We start from the raw sequence: 5,316 nt of genomic DNA, 5'->3' as shown, positions 1-5,316 counted from the left end.
AAAAAAAAAAAAAAAAAAAAAAAAAAAAAAAAAAAAAAAAGGACTGGCAAACATTTCATAGTTACCTAAGGGGGAGTGGGGGATGGGAACACTTGAGGGGGTGTCAGTGAACTGGGAGTAGGGGCAAGGCTGAGGGATTTGGGGAAGAATGCATGAAGGACAGGGCTCTGGGTCAGGAAGTCAGGTGGGGTCCCTCCCCACAAGGGCTTTGTGCCAGGGAACTGTGCAGAAGCACCCTGTGGGATTGGATGGGCCCACATTTCCTGGGTTCCTCTCATTGTGCAGGGATGTGTGGTCCCCCGAAGAAGGTCAGAATCAGGGTCTTATCTGTTCAACCTGTCTCTCTCTTGGGTCACCATATTAGCTGGGGGCTGGTAGGTATCGTCTCAGGGCTGGGCAGATGTTTCGGGATCAGGACATAATTTGCCAGGCCTGGAGCAAAATAAAAAAATATAAGGTCCCTTGTTCGAAAATGATTAAAGATTTCAGGATGGTGGCAGCAGAGCATTCACCTGAGCCCGGGGCGCTTCCACACACTGGGCTCTGTGTGACTGCAATGGTGACCCGCCCAGGAAGCTGGCCCTGGTGAGACTCTTGCTCTTCTGGAGCTCTGATACGTGATAGAGCCGGAGACTCAGCCAGCACAGGGCTCCCTCCGCTTCCTGCTCAGAGGAACCCTTTCCATTGCACAGGTAGAAGCATTGAGGCTCAGAAAGGAAAGGAGTAGTGCCCAGTGTTTGCAGCAAAATGAAGGCTGCTTGTAGGAGAGGGGAAGGGAGATCCTGGCTGTTGCTGACCCGGCGGAGCCCTTGGCTACCTTGCGGGAGCACATGGCTGTCCACATGTGTGCAGATCAGCACATGACACAGATGAGCACATGGCTGCCTCAGCAGGGAAGATCCCACTTTCCCAGGTCAGGAAGTGGATGCAGTGCTGAAATGTTTCTCAGAAGTCATCTGGAGCTCTGGGCTCTGCTTAGGACTCAAGTTTTCAAGGTATTGGTGGGAAATTGGCAAGTACACAGAGGAGGGAGAAGAGGCCCAAGAGGACTGAACTCCACTTTCTGAGCTGAGAGAACAGGGACTGCTTGGACTGCAGGAAGAGAAGACCTGGAGTGGGGTCTGAGTCTGGGGAGGAAGACAGGGCAGCCTTGGGACCTCAGGGAGGAAGCTGCAGGCTACAGATGTGGATTTCAGCCCACCCATATGTAGGAAAGTGCTCTGTTAGGGGCCATCTGTCAGGAAATGGGCTGTCATGAGAGAGAGTGAGCTCATCATCACAGGAGGTATGTAAGTGACTGCTGGAGGTCAGTCTCACGTTAGGGATGCTGGGGAAAGGATGTCTATCCTGGGGGAAGGGTGCTCTCTAGGTGCCCTCTACTTTCAAGAGTATGTTCTGTCAGGCCTAAATGGTAGGCTTAAAGGTTGGAAAGGCATACAAATTCATTTCTTTATGTATTTATCCATTTGAAAAATATGCATTAACACATCTCCTTTGTGCTGACACTATGTTAGGTACTGAGTGAGGCCCTGCCCGTGCAGTACTTACAGTTGGGGTCTGGCAGGGGTGGACAGGTATGAATCAAATAATCACAAATAAAGGTAAAGTTACATCTTGGCAAGGGCCAGGAATAGGGAGATTTGACCCAGAGGGAGGAGTCAGGGAAGCCTTGCAGGAGGAAGTGACACGTGAGTCAAGGCCCTGGGGAGTGGGGAAGGGCGGCAGGGGTCAAGGGTCAGTATGAACAGAGGCCCTGAGGCCCGAGGGGACACTTGTTCTCCTAGCACTGAAAGGCCAGTCTGGAGTGGTAGAGGCAAGAGAGGAGTCCGGCAAGGGACAGAGCAGGCCCTGGTGGGACAAGCCTGATGAGGGTGTGGAAGGGTATTATGTAGGGGTTAGAGTGGCCGAGGGCAGTGGCGGGAAGACAGCTGTGGCTGGTGTGTGGAGAATGAGCCAGAGGAGAGGCGGGGCGCCAGAGAGCAGCAGGAAGCCGGGCAGGGGTCCAGGAGTGGTGGAGATGGTGGCCAGGACTAGGTGGTAGCTGAGAGCTGGGAGCCAAAGCGGCAGTCCTTTCCCAGCAGAGCAAAGACTGTTTTCCTGATCAGGCAGAGGGCAGAGCCAGGGACCCCCAAGACCTGGGGAGCCCCTCCAGCTGCTCTGTGGTCCCCTCAGTAGTGTGCCCTCCCAGGGTGGATGTCCCTCCCACTCCACGGACACATCCTGGGTTGGGCCCCCACCCTTCCTGTGGATTCCCGTGTACTGGGCTTTCTGACTCCTAGCTCAGTTCTCTCTGAGATTTCAGGGTTTGGCCCTTGACATTTTGCTGGAGTAATAATAACAACAACAATAGCACTGCTATGTATTAAGCATTTACTAAGTGCCAGGCATCATGTCAAGCCCTTTGCATGTGTTATCTCAGTTCCTCCTCACAGTAGCACAATGAGTGGGGTTGATTGTTAGCCCAATTTTGCAGGGGAGGAAGCTGGAGCTCAGAGAAGCGAAGTCACCTGCCTGAAGTCACACAGAAGTCAATGTCCTAGCTGGAAGTTTTTCTTTTTCTTTCTTTCTTTCTTTTTTTTTTTTTTTTTTTTTTTTGAGACAGAGTTTCACCCTTGTTGCCCAGGCTGGAGTGCAGTGGAGCAATCTCGGCTCACTGCAGCCTCCGCCTCCTGGGTTCAAGCGATTGTCCTGCCTCAGCCTCCCAAGTAGCTGGGATTACAAGTGTCTGCCACCATGCCCGGCTAATTTTATATTTTTAGTAGACACGGGGTTTCTCCATGTTGGTCAGGCTGGTCTCGAACTCCTGACCTCAGGTGATCCATCCACCTTGGCGTCCCAAAGTGCTGAGATTACAGGCGTGAGCCACCATGCCCAGCTAAAGTTTTTCTTTCTTCTATGTCTGGCCCCTGCTGCCAGGATAGTGAGCTGTGTGTGCCTCCCTGCCCCCTAGTTTGTTAGTTGGGATTTTGCTTAAACAAATAGCTGGTTCCTCTTCCTCTTCTGACTTCTTCATGCAAAAAAGCCTCCGCTCTCCCTTCGCCCTCACCCCTAGGTGGACCCCCTGTAGAAGTCCTGAGCCAGCGCTGATGTGGCACCACCAGTTTCCCTCCAACCAGGACACTGTAACCTTGTTTAAATGACCCAGGCTGGGAGTCTGAAATTGCAGGTCTTCCCACCTTGGCTTCTGACTCGCCTTGTGACCCTGAGCCCCTGGGCCTCAGTCTCCCCCTGTGCTCACTGGGACTGGAATAGCAGTCCAGTGTGGCTCTGTGCGTGGAGAAGGCCCTGTCTACCCTGTCTTGTGGGCAGCCTCTTCCTCTCTGACATCCCCTGCCCCTGGGAGTGGCTGTTTATTGGACCCCTCCTTCTTCTGACTCCCGGGTAGGCCCCTCTTCCCCCTGGAAGCCCTCCCTACAGGCTGCTCTCACACACCCAGCCAGGGCCTCCTGGGGTGGGGCACAGAGCTGATGGCCTCATAAAGATCTTAGTGATAACTTGGTTTTTCAATCAGGTTTATGGCCCTAGAAGAGACGAGTTTCTGGGCTCAGCTTTCTGTTGGAAATAGTTTGCCTAAGAGAAGTTGGTGGGCACCAGGGCCAGTGTTAGGCCCACTGCGCCGCACCGCCAGCCTCTTGAAGTTCTCTCTGGACTGTAGTCCAAGAGCTTTGGACTGGGGGCCCGTCCCAGCCAAGCCTCAGTCTCGCTCTGTGACCTTGGACACGTTAACTCCTCTCTCTGAGTCCCTGCTTCCACCTCAGAATTAGGGATCTTAATTCCTGCCCTGCCCACCTCCAGGTAGGGACAGATGCAGGGAAGGAGGGGGGCTCCTGTGAGGCATCTTTCCCTTCCAGAAGCCTCTCTCCTCCCAATGCCTTTCTTCTCCTCCTACCCCTCCAGGGGCTGGGGGCGCCACCTGCTGGCACTCCTGGGTAGTGCTGGAGGACTCGCCAGACAGTTGTTGCCTTGTCTCAGTAATGCCCAGACGGCACTGATTGTCCTAGGGAAACAGAGGTGTAGGGAAGCGTGGCAGACCCCAGGACACAGACACTTAGGTAGCAGAGGACATGCTAGAACCGGAGGCCCAGGGCATAGATGTCCTTATCAGAGGAGCACTGTGTGTGACCCACTGTTCAGAGGATACAGAGGCCGGGGAAGGAAAAGGGCCATACTGTGAGTCAAGTGGCCACACACAGGCTGGGACCCTGAAGCCCAGACTCCCTGTTGAGATGCATTCCTGCAGCCTCTCAGGTGGATAAAGAGTTGGGGGAAGCACGGAGCAGGGGTGTGTGTGCACGCAGCGCTCAGTTCATGATCGGCCACTGCAGCCTCCACACTCGTCCCCTGCCTCCCTCCTGCCCTCTTTAGTACATCCTCCGCAGTGCACCTTGGTGACCTGGTCTCATCAGTTCCCTGTTTAAAATCCTGCAGTGGCCCCTACTGACCCTCAGGATAAAAGTCAGACTCCCTCGGGCCCACAAAGCCCTGATGCCTGGCCAATGACCGCCTCTCCAACCTTCTACCCCACTCTGCCCGCTCTCTGCCTCAACCATTCTTTTCTCTTTGTTCAAACACATCAAGATCTCTCTGGCCTCCAAGCTTTTGCAAATGCTTTTCCCCCTGCCTGGAACACTGTTCCTACTCCTGCATGTGTGTGGCCTCACAGGCCTGTTTCCTCCCCACAGAAGTCCTACTGTACCTGAGTAAGAACTCCCATCCACCCGGCTCATCATTCTCTCTGTCTCTTTCATCGCACTCATCACAATTTAATATTATTAATTTGTGGTTTCCTTGGTGTTTGCTTGTGAACTCTGTGAGGACAGGAGGACAGGGTACATAGTAGGTCCTCAATTAACTTCTATCACATGGATGGATGATTGGAGAAACAGTTATCTTAGTAATAACTGGATGTTAGATGGAGAGGCCCCACCGTAAGCCTGCTGTGTGCCCTCAAAAAGGTTCTGGTGCTCTCCGGACCTTAGGAGCCAGCACATCCAGTGAGGGTGAGGGCCCTGCTCCTCCAGGGATCTGTGAGCCATCTGCGTGTACCAGACGAACACACTTCAGTTGCCCACGGTCCTGGGGCACTGAAAGGGAGGCCAGCAAGGGGGCGGGGAGAGCTGAATGGGCAGTGTCTTGAAGCCTTTATCTCCTGGGATCCTGGTGGGCCTCGGTGGCTACAGTCCGGCTCAGTAAGACAGTCCTAGGTATCTAGGGAGGGAATGTGGCCCAAGGCCCCCACTGGTCCTTTGCCCACTCAGAAAGCCACTACACTGAGTGTCCAGGAGGTAGGGGGACAGTTCCCACTCTGTGCCCCTC

The sequence above is a fragment of the Theropithecus gelada genome, chromosome 6 (genome assembly GCF_003255815.1).
Source record: "Theropithecus gelada isolate Dixy chromosome 6, Tgel_1.0, whole genome shotgun sequence".
NCBI classification, from domain to species: domain Eukaryota; kingdom Metazoa; phylum Chordata; class Mammalia; order Primates; family Cercopithecidae; genus Theropithecus; species Theropithecus gelada.
The sequence above is the reverse complement of the archived record's forward strand: the minus strand, read 5'-3'. Positions refer to the sequence as shown.